Here is a 13,333-nt window from a genome sequence, read left to right as displayed (position 1 = left end):
TGCTCTGATTCGCCAGAAGCAGCTTAGTCATGCTGGCCACATGACCCGGAAGCTGTACGCCGGCTCCCTCGGCCAGTAAAGCGAGATGAACGCCGCAACCCCAGAGTCATTCGCGACTGTACCTAACAGTCAGGGGTCCCTTTAACTTTAATCTCCTACATGTTTATTACTTGTACAATTCCATGAACTTTTGGGCAGCTAGCTATTCTGAACCAGGTTCTGTTTCCTATCTTTTCTTAAAAATATTACCATGCACTTGGCTGTTTGGAGATGCTTCATGATGTTGTTGTTGCTTGTTTAGTCGTTTAGTCGTGTCTGGCTCTTCGTGACCCCATGGACCAGAGCACGCCAGGCACTCCTGTCTTCCACTGCCTCCCGGAGTTTGGTCAAACTCATGTTCATAGCTTCGAAAACATGATACGTTTGTTTAAAAGAGATTTTGGCTACCACGTCATAGCCGTGTGGATGGTTTGAGTTGTTTTATTTTATGTTTTGTATTTGATCGAAAACTTTGTATCTCAATAGTCTAAGTCAATATTTTGGATAGTGTGTTATCCACATGCTTTCTGTTGGCTAATATATGCAAGATAATTGACCATTTTGTTTATTTTGTTTCTAGTGAAATGAAATCTATTGTTTCTAGAACAAGAGGTGGGGAAAGAGATTTTGCTATATTGCATTTTGTAGGCAACATTGTACTTCAGTCATCTTTGAGATATCAACATCAGTCAGATTCTGGTAATAAATATCTGAGACAGACATCCCATTACCCTTCTGTGAAATATTCTGGAACAATGGAGCTGCCTGTACTTACATGTAATCATGACTACTGAGACATATTTTTTCTCTCTGTAGGATGTTCTGTTTCATAGAACTGCAGGCTTGAGGGTTGCAGTCACCATTGGGCCCTCCAGTGAGCATTTTAAAATTTATTTTTACCACTGAACAGTATCTTTATAGCAGCTACTTTAATCTTTTTCTGCTGCTCTAGTCAACCACTCTTTGTTTTCCACTTTTGATCGTTCTACTCTCAGACAAGTTAAAAGAATGCTGTGTCATTTTGCTCTAAAGTTTGTGGCAATCCAGGGTAGGGAGAAAGAGAGATTATACAAAGCTTGGTCTTGGGGATCAAGTGGGTATATTTAAAGCACAACTATGGGAACAAAGGTTCTTAGTTGTCAGATTTGTTGCCACTTACATCCTTGAGGATGAGAGCTGCAAAATGTGTAAAGTTTTGATTTGTTCCATGTCTCTTGGTGAAAAACGTTTGCCCTTAACTTGGTTTGGCATCCCCCATCCCAAATATACCACTATACAGGCAATCTTTCTGTGGGCCACTGGCAGAGGAAGAGGAGTGCAGGGGGAGCGCACCGCCCCCAGCAGTGTGATCCCGGTAGGGTGCCATTGCAGCTGACCCCTCACCCGCACTGGGCGCCATGCCCCTGCAGGCGGTGTGCCCCGCCCCCAGAAAGCACACCACGCCCCTGCAGGCAGTGCCCCCGCACCCTGGACGCACGCCAGCCCACCCCCCAGTGCCGGAGCATGAAGTTCCACCACTGCTCTGGGCTGTTCTTTGCCAGATTTTACCTGGGCAACTTTGTGTTGTTGTTCTTCTTGTTGTTTTAAAAAACATATGAGCTGGATAAACCACCAGCCACAACCAAGGATTTATATGAGATTACAAATAACTCATACAGAAAGGACTGGCTGGCAGTAGCAGGGAATGCAGTTTACACTGAGATTGAAGAAGTGATGACCAGCGAGCAGAGTGTTGGGTTTAGAGGAGAATTTAAATTGCGGGCAAGGCAATGCAATTCATAGCCTTGGGCTTTTTCAGCTTTAGAACTTCATAAAATAAGAATACCATGGGCTTAATTTGCAGGATTGCCACAAAAAACTATGAGGGTGTTGTATGTTCACTGAGCCATAGGAATAGTGTGAATTAAAAATCCTCAGCTTTGTAGAACTAAGAGGTTTTCCTGTCTGTCTCGAAAGACAATGGAGTGCACCTCCGGGGGTGAAGTCAAACTGCTGGAGAATTACAGTGCCTGCTGTGGCTGCAGAGACCAGTAAATGCTACCTCCTGCATTGCTTTTGCAGCACTTAAGTGACCTCCCCTGGGCAGTGTCTATGGAGGTTCACATGATGAGGAGTGGGGGGGGGGCTATCCTGGGATAGTGCAGAAGCTGGTTATTACAGTACAGTTTATCTTTATTCACCAGCTTTCCTGAAAGCATGACTTATATCTTCCATTATTCATTTCTTACAAAAGCAAACTTACTCTCTTGCCTTATGCCCTGCTCGGTCTGCCTCAAAACCTGGGATTGCTGCAGTTTGTTGCCATCTTCTCCTCTCTTTGCATTGCTCTAGCAGCCACAGTCAGGATTTATTTCTCACACATGCCAGAGGTTTAGCATCTAGCATTTATGACATGGATCATGGCATACAGTGGAATATGGGTGCAGTCAAAATCCATATTCGCTTGGCTTTTCCTGAATAATGCAGATTTGATTCAATGGGAATTAGGATTAATAGTGGATTTAAGTTTCTCATAGTTGGCTGGCAATAACCTAATCTTCTTAAGGGTTGCAGGCAGGCAACATTTCTCTGAATGTGTTTAACATTTTCAAAACCGATAAGAAATTGAAATTTGATACTGAGGGACTTTAGCCCCAGAGCCATTGAAAATGCAGCACTTTACACTGCTATCTTTAAGGCAGTCTTTTAATTTCCTTAATATATGACATTCACCTAGGTCCCTATACTAGGTTCCTAGTACACACTTAACAGTAATATTTGTTCACTTTACTTTGTTGGAGTGTAGTGCCTGCGATGACTTTCAGAATCTGAATGGATTACATTTTTCAACTTGACAAAATGTAATCTTCAGATGCAGACAAATGCTTGCATCAGGGCAGTAAATTCCTGGATGTTAGTCTTTTTGATTGGTGGTTTCTGTATCTCCTGGGATTGTTAATGGCCCTTACTACAGAAAGATGGTTCCGTGTGAATCTGTGTCTGGCATGCACACACAATGAGTGGAACAATTCAGTTCTACTCTTTTGGTTTTTCTAGTTTCCCAGTTTGGTCTTGATTCATTTGGTAATGGCTTGGAGACTGTTCCTAGTCAACAGGATCTGAGGGCTAGTGTGGAAAGCATCCTGGATTAAAGTTATTATTTTAAAAAGTTTACAAAATTTAGCTTCAGAAATACAGTACCGTTCAGGATTTGATACTTTATATGTATCATATGTACAAGTCAAGTATTTTTGTGTGCATAATTCTACATGTAACTAGTCAGACTTTTGGAGGAAAAGCTAATAATACACAGGCAGCTTGGACATTAGTGGACACTCGGTGTTTTAATTCCATTCAGAACAGATTACTCCTCCATGAGGAAGGGTAGGAGAGGAACTGGACTACCACAATTATTTTAGCAAATAAATAAATACACTCCTGGTGTTAATCTGACTCGGTCTCTATACCGCCAGCATCCACTCCTTGTTTAATATGACCAGGAAAGTGCAAATCATGTCCAGTTGATTTGGATTCAAGCAGAGGTGCCCCAAGCAAAGCTTGGTCTGGGAAGAAAAAGCACATTTGGAGCTGTTGATTAAAGCAAAGGAAATCTAATCAAATTGTTTCTTTCTCTTTTTTAATCCTGGTCCACAGAAATTAGTTGTGAGAAAAAATTGAGGGGGAAATAGGAAGATAACTGCAATTCCAGTGGAAGGAAAGGAAGTCATCACCAGCACACAAGGTTTGCCTATCTTAATTTACAGCAGTTGTCTTCAACTGGTCCAGACTTGAGACCCACCTCAGAAACCCAACTTACAACATGGGGCCAACTTTCACATTTTCATCAGGCCTGAAATCCAGTGTACAGAAAATACATCTGCAGAACATCCATTTCCCTTAGGTAGCAGTTGTTCTTTGTTAGATGCTGTAGTTTTTGGGTGTTTATAAGTGGGCAGATTCTTCTACTCTGAAGCAAAACCAAAAGTATGTCCCTCTTTCATTTTGCGATGCCTTTCCACTTTATGTATTCATTTCATTAATAACTAAATAAAAACTGGCTAGTTTTCTCTCCAAATTCACATTGAGATACTAAGGTTGTAGTCATGTGAACTTACTTGAGAGTAAGTTTTGTTAAAATGGGGGGGGGGGGAGAGAAGCCACACCAAGGCTTTCCCCACTCTATGCCCCACCCTTCTTCCTCCCATTGCAACTGCTAAGCCCTTTTTCACACACACACCCAAATTCTGAAGCACCCAGCTTCTCTTTTTCTTCAGCCTAGGTTATCACTTTCACTTGTATTCCCACACTGCTTCCTTCCCTCTACTTTTCTGCCAACCCCTTGCCCAAAAAACCTTGCAAGGCTCCCTATGTGAAAAAGAGGCTGATCTTCTTGATATTCTCAATTTTCCTTCTCCATGCCCTCTCCTAGGATTCCCCTTCTGGCACACACTCACCATTTGCCTGTTGGGGGTTCTTCTTTCCCCAGTTCCTCCTTTGGAACCATTAGCCCCCCTCCATGATTGTATGTCCTTGGTACAGCCCACTTTCCCTTTTCTCGCCCCTTCTCCCTCCCCTTCTGGTAAACCCTGCTTCCCACCCACCTTTAAAGACTTATGATTTAGAGGATTCAGTTTTATTTGTTCGAAGAGCTAGGCTGGATCTAGACACATAAAAGAAGCGTTTCAGCTAGACATTTTGTAAATCTAAACAGGGAAAACAGATAGAGAAAAACGGGATTCCATAGTGCCATCTGGTGGCACAATGTTATATCGCATATAAATCACTTTTTCTTTACCAGTTTAGCTGAGTCCCTAGTTAGCACTCACCAGGAGTAGTGTACTTGTGATTCTGACATGCTTTTGGGGCTGCAATCTCAACTGAGTAGAAAAATGTTTCAGTGATTAAAGTTCTGAGATTTGGTAACCTAGACATACATTTCCCATTCGGAAATTGATCAGGCGTGTTCAGTGCGTATAATTCATAGATGGATTTTATATTAATTTCACAGGATGGATTAGGATGTGAGCAAGTCAATGCAGTGTAAGTAGTGCACATTTCCCCCCCCCCCCAGAAAGTGTCACCTAATCAATACCAAACAAATTAGAATTCAGCTTCCCTATTGATCCAGTAATAAATTATTATAATGAAAACCTTTCGGGAAAGAAAACATTTTTTTTTGGACAAGTTTTAGACTCAAACTACAATACTATGTTGAATGAAGAAAAAGATGGATTACAAGCAAGATACCTAAAGATTCCACTACTGTTTTCTATTGGAACAATTGGTTAATAACTATGTGACACAGCAGACGCAGCATTTGTTAATTTTTGTTGCTGCTAATAGGCTGTAGGCAAAACGGATACAATATTGTATTGTGGAGCAGAGAATTGTGGAGTATTTTCAAAATAAATTGAGGATAATTCTTGATGTACCTAGACGTTTCCATATTTATTTCTGGTTACCAGAAACTGATAAAATATCTGGCAAATCAATTATCATTAGCAGAACTTTCAGTTACTGGATTAGGCTGCAATCCAGCATCTGCCCCTCTCCTCCTTACATCAGGCTGTGTGTGTTTTGGATTGAGCAGGGACACCACTCCAATTGTGTCTGCCGGCCCAGCTCTCCTGCAGGACATGTATGGAGATGGAAGGCCTGCTGATGGTATCCCTGTCAGTGGAATCTGGTAGAAAGTCATAACATGGGGCATTCCATCAGAGGGATGCCACCAGTGGGCCAGCCGGGGATCTGCTGGATTCTGAGCTGATTTCACAGCTAGTGTTGGCCTGGAGATGGCACAATGATCAAGCCTGATCTGCTTCCCCCCACCTGTGGCTGCCTTGAGTGGCTGTGGATGCATTGAAGGCTCAGTTGCTCTGCAGAGTCTTAGTGGCAGCAGCAGGGAGTTAGGATTGCTTTGCCAAAGGGCTTTTACATTCAACTACTAGATTAGCTAAACTGTGTTTCTTGGAGCAAATTGGAGTCAAGTTGTCAAAAGGTTCAAATTGGCTCCAAAGTGTAGTTCATGAAGCTCAGCATTATGGCTTTTCTCTGGAGTTTTCTCACTCTTTGAACCCTCTTGCAAGCAAACAGATTTTCAGTACTTGGGTTCGTAATGTCTGTTTTTATGTGCCATCGCAAGTAATAAGATAGCCACTTAGTATGCAGTGATGTAGGGGGAATTTTCCCTTAGTGGCTGGAGTCTCAGAGAAGAAGAATAGTTGCAGAGGAGAAAAAGCAGTTTATTGAGTGTTCAGGTGGGGTGCAAGGAAGCACAGGCCACAGCCACACACACACACACGTCTGCAAGATGTTCTGCTCAGGGTAGTCAATCACAATACAATTATTATCATAAAGAAACTCCACCACCCAATAAGTTTCTACTTTGTTTCTTACACCTGTGCAATAAACCCATTTACTTCATAATTTCATTGCGCTTAAACAAGCAAATAGTTAGCAAGTGACTACTTATTTTTGGCTACTTCTTTTTCATGGCTGAACATGCTGACTATAACATCTATGGGTTAGAACAATGCTGAATATATGCTTTTTTGTTAGAAAAACAGAAATACTGTGGTGCCTCGCAAGACGAAAATAATTCGTTCCGCGAGTCTTTTCGTCTTGCAATGTTTTTCGTCTTGCGAAGCACGGTCCGTCGCAACTGCGCCTCTTCAAGCGGCTTTAAGAAAAAAGCACAAGACGTTTTCGTCTTGCGAAGCAAGCCTATAGGGAAATTCGTCTAGCGAAGCAACGCAAAACCGAAAAACCCTTTCGTCTAGTGAGTTTTTCATCTTGCGAGGCATTCGTCTTGCGGGGCACCACTGTAGCCCAATGATCCGTTTTTGCTCTCCACCCACGATTAAATATAAATTTGCATTTGACGCTTATTACTAATCCTGCTCTTAGAAATGCCTTAATTCATCCAAAGATGCAACAGGTGCCAACTGCAGGACTTTTTCTTTCTTTTTGTAAGGAAAATGCCTTATCACTTCAGACTCTGCCCTCGTGGCAGTGATTCTGCACAAGATGTACCTTCTTATTCATTTTTGTACTGCTTACAAAATTCTCAAATTCACCTCTTGAGGTAAAAACTCCAGTTGGTCTGAACCGAAGAAAAATTGATTTTCTGCTGGCTCCTTGAAACAGTGTGACTCTTAGCAGTAGTAGGAAGGATTTGCCTTGGTAGCTTCAAAAGCGTCACCTAATCTCCTGCCATCTCAGTAGCATGATGAATAAGTAAGACATTATTGCTATTGTGAATATTCTTTTTAAACTGTAATTGCTATTCCACATTTTGTTTTTTGTTGTGACCCATGGCTGAAACAATAACAAATGACTGGCAGATTGGCCTGTCTGGCTGAGGCTGATGGGAATTGAAGTCCAACATCTTTCCCAGGTTTGGTCGAGGGCCAATCACAGACAATTTTATGATTATGTTCTGTGAACATTAGATTTGGGAGCTAGAAATATGTTTTTCTCATGTTCCTATGTCTTTAGGTTTATTTTCTTACTAATCACACCTGACACACAAGTGTGCGATTTGAAGCAGAACCTTCAATATAAAAGATGCAGTCAGTGAACCCATGTGCTTAGTTTGTGGAAAACCTTTTTCTCTCTTGATAAAAACCCTTCTGCTTCCCACAGCAATGTAATGACACATTTTGCTTAAGTTGCAATCATAATCCTGTTTGTAGCAGGCCATAGCTGGCACCACAGGAAGTGTTATCATTATCACAGAGTGTGGAGATTTCATTGTTCTTTTACTCAGGGAAAGGGACCAGAGACAGGAGAATGAGAGGAAACTTGTTAACTTCTTTATTGCCTTTCTGGATATGATTTCAGTGGAGCAGGGTAAAGGGGGAGTATGGTTTTCTTGCAACAAATCAGATATCATACAGTTAATTTTTGTTGAATAAGCACATCTTCATAAAGCAGGTGGTTCTTAGTCATTTTTCTAAAACACATATTCCCCTTGGTTCAACAGTCCTTTCCTAAAGTTTGGAACTTCTTATCATCATCACTTTTAATTTGTATACCGCCTTTCTATCTTACAATACTCAAGGTGGTTTACAAGCCGAAGAAACAAAGAATGTACACCTTATAACAATCTAATGCAATACAAAAATGTGATATTAAAACATAGCTTTAAAATAAACAACCTACATCAAATAAAGTAACATTCAACAATCATTAGAATAGTATGGAATAATAATATCAGCATATAAAAATTAAGCAGAATTCCACTCTTAACAATTACAATAAATTATTTCTAAACTACAATCAATAAAACAGATGGCAAGCCACAGTGCATAAAATAATACAATACAAATTGAGAAGTAGGGACTAGAGGGTGGGGCAAGGCAGGTGAAAGAAGGCCTTGCCTGATGAAGTCTCTCCCCTCTTATCTATACCCTCAGCTTCTACCTCTCCTTCCCTGCCCAGTGAGCTGCTGGTGGAAGAACAGCTTGTTCTTTCCAAAGTTCTGAACTGTTTGTAGAGGTTTCTCTCTCTCTGCTTCCACCTTCCTTTGTTGTGCTTGTGTGGTGCTGTAGTTGGAGAAGGGTCACAGCCCATTAGCAGACGACTTGCTTTGCATGCAGAAGGTCCCAGGTTCCATTCCCAACATCTCCAAGACAGGCTAGGAGAGTCCGCTGTCTAAAACCTTGGGGAGCCACTGCCAATTAGTGTACACTATTCTGAGTTAGGGTTAGATGGTATAAGGCTGCTTCCTAATGTTTCCACCTCACAGTAAGGCAAACTGTGGCTTACCATGAATGAGTCATGTGTGCTGGTGCATGTTGCTTAAATTGCACCCACCCCACTCATCCCTGTCCCAAGCTAGCATTATGTGCAACCCAGCACTTAGGGTTTGTTTCGCTCCAAATAGTCGAGAGGAATCCAAGAACAAACCCAAGGATTCCTCTCATACTTGGGAGAGTAATAAACTATAAGCATTGGCTCCCATGTAATGTGAAGCCAGTACCCTTGGTTGTTCTTTGTAGTTGGCCATTGTAGATGACTAAACTTCCACATACAGTGGTACCTCTAGATACGAACGGGATCCGTTCCAGAGTCCCGTTCACATCTAGAAGCAAACGTAACTAGCGACAGCATGTATGCGCATGCGTGCGTTGCTTTTCGCCACTTCTGCGCATGCATGTGACGTCATTTTGAGCATCTGCACATGCACAAGCGGCGCAACCCAGAATGAACGCACTCTGTTACTTCCGGGTTGATGGGGAGTGCAACTCGAACGCACTCAACTCGAAGCATATTCAACCCAAGGTATGACTGTATACTGAACACAGTTGGGGGGAAGGAAGATTTTGTATAATTTACGTCTAACTGGTACATAAGTACCAATATTTATACCATAATAAATGTATATGTGATAAAATAACTGACAAAATTTGTATCTAGTTGCTACTTTAATTAAAAAGGACATAACGAGCATGAGATAAGCATCTCAGTGGTTGCTTTTTACTCCCACCCCCTGGAGATACTTTAACTGGTAAATGTAGCATGATTGACAATTCTTGCAGACTTCAAAGACCCAACAATCAGGGGCTTCACAGGAATACTACATCTGTTTAAAGTAAAGTTGAAGAAAGGAGCTTTTTCACCCATCAAATTACTTCAGAAAACACCTTGTTTGACAGTGCCTACGTTTGCTTTGCATATAAGCATTTCAATAGCAGGGACAGATTTATATTATGACACTGAGGCAGTGATCTAAGGGTAGAGAAGTGGAATACAGGATGCAGGATTTCTCCCCGCCCCGCATTCCAAATTTATGTTAGACACCAGGCAAAATCCTCCTGTCACTTATTTCTGAGTTGGGAGTTCCTGCAAAGGTTTTAGTTAAATTAGTTGTTTAAGAATTGTGGGTGCTCTAATGTTATTTTATCTCCTGTTAAAGACCTTTTAGACAAAAAAAACCTGAAACGTAAATGCTTTCTCCTGCGTACGTCTAGGGCAGTGGTTCCTAAACTTCCCCCATCCCTCTGCAACCACTTGAAAACTGGTGATGGTTTTGGCAGACCACTTAATGATTTCCCCCCTGCCTTTCGTAGCAGTTGTAATGTGCTGTGCTAGATGCTGTATGATCTTTAATTGTATTTTTATTGCTGCTTTTATTTCTTACATATTGTATTTTATTGCACGTTGAATTCAAATTCAGATACAACAAAACACAATATAAAAAATTAAAGGAACAATAAAAGTTAATTAAAAATCAATATGAATATTTAAAACAATGGATGTGCCATTTCCTGTCTTCAATCACAAATCCACAGACCACCTGAATTACAGACTGCAGTTTGGGAACCCATGACCTAGGCTGTTTTTGTTCACTAATGCTGCCTGAATGGCTTTCCTGCACATGCCCACAGAGGGCTTTTATTAGTTATGAGAGAAACTGCTCCTGCAATGACTCAGAAACAAGTGGACAGAGATGAACAGGCCTAAACTAAGTGCAGTTAGTTTATCATTCTGTGGAAAGATTAAATTTAAGAAGACCTCAATATCAGTGTTCCTAGGTGAGTACAGTGATACCTCGGGTTAAGTACTTAATTCCAGAGGTCCGTTCTTAACCTGAAACTGTTCTTAACCTGAAGCACCACTTTAGCTAATGGGGCCTCCCGCTGCCGCAGCGCCGCCGGAGCACGATTTCTGTTCTCATCCTGAAGCAAAGTTCTTAACCTAAAGCACTATTTCTGGGTTAGTGGAGTCTGTAACCTGAAGCGTATGTAACCTGAAGCGTATGTAACCCGAGGTACCACTGTACATGGTTGGCTTGGATATGCAGACGTAAGTTCAGTGCCTAACTCAGAGAACATTGTCTGATTTAGGACAAGCTCCTTCTTCTCAGCTTCACTGCCCTGTTGATAAAATAAAAATACTGCCTTCCTCCTGCACAGGTTGTAAATAAAGGTTGTAAATAAAGAGTAGGTGTCCTGTTCCTCAGACTATGTGAATAATTGTCTCCTTCTGAATTGTTGCATACTTTTTCAACTCTTGAGGACCAAACTTTTTTTGTCACATAGTTTCGTGCTGTGTAGCTGTCATTTTAAAACACTAAATAGCCACTCTGGAGGGAAGTGAGTCATATCAGGACTGAGGCATGTGCTGGGCAATAGATATTGGTCATAATACTGAAATGACGAAAGTGGGAGCGATTGTGGAATGTTGATGTGAAATTTACTGTTTATTATGGGATAAAAGAAAATTATATGAAAATGATGTATAGATGACTCCTAGTAAATTAGCAAAAATGTATAAGTCAGAATCAGATGCCTGTTGGAAGTGTAAGGAGAAAGAGGGTACCTTTTCTCATATGTGTTGGTCTTGCAAGGTACCAAAAGCACACTGCAAAATTATATATAATGAGTTGGAAAAAAATGCTGAAAATAACATTTGTAAAAAAACACACCACCTAGTTCTTTTAGGAATAATAGGTTCAGAAGTACCCAAAGAACAAAGGAAATCATTTATGTATGTTTCCACGGCTGCTCGAAAGTTATATGCCCAGAGATGGAAAGAAGAAACAGTTCCAACTAAGGAATCATAGAATCATAGAATCATAGAGTTGGAAGAGACCACAAGGGCCATCGAGTCCAACCCCCTGCCAAGCAGGAAACACTATCAGAAGATTGGCAACAAAAACTGATGGAGTATGCATAAATGGCAAAACTTACTGGAAGATTAGGAAATCAAGAAGAGAGATGTTTTAATATAGAATAGGGAAATTTTATTGACTATCTTAAGAATTATTGTAAGCAGTGAGAATAACTTAAATGGAACATAAAGGACGAGTAGTAAATAGTAAATAGATATGAACTGAATATGCAGTGGGGAAATATATAACATAAGTAACTGCAGGAAGGGGGGTTGATGATTGGATGTCTTAACTGGATGTGTAGATTTAGATTTGTGATTCAACTGTAAAATATGAAAATGAAAAATAAAATCTGAAATAGGACTGGGGCATGTGGGGAGGCAACGAGAAGCTTGGATCCTTTCTGCCTGTCTCAGTTCTGATCAGAATTGGACACACCCCACACAAACACAGCTTGCTATTTGCAGTGGTAGGAAAAGATTCAATTGAAGGTTTCTTCCTACTGTGAAAAGCAAGTGTGGAAGGGGTGGGTTGAAGACTGATGCCAATTGGAACCAAGCTCTGAGCCAAGCATTGAACCTTTGTCCTCCTCAAGTCTATGGTCCCAATACAGCTCAGTTGCTGCAGCCAGCTGTTTGTTTGAGCAATGCAGTGACAAATGCCAGGTCTAGTTTTGCTCTCAGTATTTCTGAAAGGCATCCCTTTTCTTGTTTCATTCGCCTGCCCTGGAAACCCCTGATAATTGTAGTTCTGTGAGGAGGGGGGCGCTCGGGATCTCTGAGACTGCAGCACCCTCATCAAACTACAGTCCCTAAAAGAATAAATAATTGTATTTAAGAACAGGTGTGAGGGGAGTGTTATCTGTCTTGTCAGTGTTACAGTTATGCAGGCAAGTTATACAGCTTGAAACCCACCAAACTTTGCAACCAGCTTGGTTCAGGGCTTGAAAGCACTTTCTGCAATCGTGATTTGCAGTGGAATAAGCTTGTAAATAAATAAGAGGGGGCACCCTGGCTCCTGCTCTTGCTAAGCTGTTTAGGCTTCATCTGAATAAATGTTTACTCTAGCCATACAAGTCTGGTGCTAATGAACCTAAATTCAAAATGCAAGGGATTCTGCTGAACGACTAATCCAAAGGGGCTCTAGAATCCTTCCTCTCAATAAATAAATAAAGCCCCATATATTAAAAAGTTTCTGGCCAAATAAATAACTGCTGTTTGTTCAAACAAGTGAAGCAGAATAGTAATAGCAGGCTTTTTTGTTTTTTAAAAAGTTGTGCTTGCTTTGTTAATGTATTTTAATAGGATTCTTTAATAAGATATGATGTAAAGCTCATGATAATTATTAATTCACTAGACAGTCAGACTGCTGCAAGAATAAAATGCACCTCTGTCTTCTGGCCTTCCTGATTGGCAAGGGCTAGATGTTACATTTGCTTTTAATGTTTCTTTTGCACTTGTCATAGTCAAAGGTTGCTGTTGTAGTTAGACCTGATTTTAGGGATGCACGTTATTTGTATTTCTGAAAAGCTGGAGCTTCTGCTTCTACTTAAACTAACGGACACATAGCCAGACACCTTTGGATCTGTAGAATATTTTTCTTTTATTAACTCTGACCCATGGTACACCAAAAGTTAAATGGGCATAGCAATCAAAGATCCTTCCTATGATGTCAACAAAGGCATTGTTTCCCAGAAAT

General features: G+C 40.9%; 1 protein-coding gene across 7 annotated transcripts in view; it reads left to right on the top strand.

Moving 5' to 3' along the window:
• TSPAN18 (tetraspanin 18) overlaps positions 1 to 13,333 on the top strand; it is a 162,350-nt gene that overhangs the window by 28,350 nt on the left and 120,667 nt on the right. For 3 of the 7 annotated variants that reach the window (XM_082226887.1, XM_082226883.1, XM_082226884.1), the window contains exon 2: positions 3,673 to 3,760. The exons of 3 other annotated variants lie outside the window; for them this stretch is intronic. The gene's annotated coding sequence lies outside the window, so the exon portion shown is untranslated. Of the gene's footprint in view, positions 1 to 3,672; positions 3,761 to 3,859; positions 3,920 to 13,333 lie in introns of those variants that run through there. One more of the 7 variants, XM_082226886.1, reaches the window with a different exon arrangement.

This window comes from Podarcis vaucheri, assembly GCF_965113315.1.
Source record: "Podarcis vaucheri genome assembly, chromosome: 1".
In the NCBI taxonomy this organism is placed as follows: domain Eukaryota; kingdom Metazoa; phylum Chordata; class Lepidosauria; order Squamata; family Lacertidae; genus Podarcis; species Podarcis vaucheri.
Note: the sequence above shows the minus strand (reverse complement) of the source record. Positions and strands in the feature narration are given on the sequence as shown.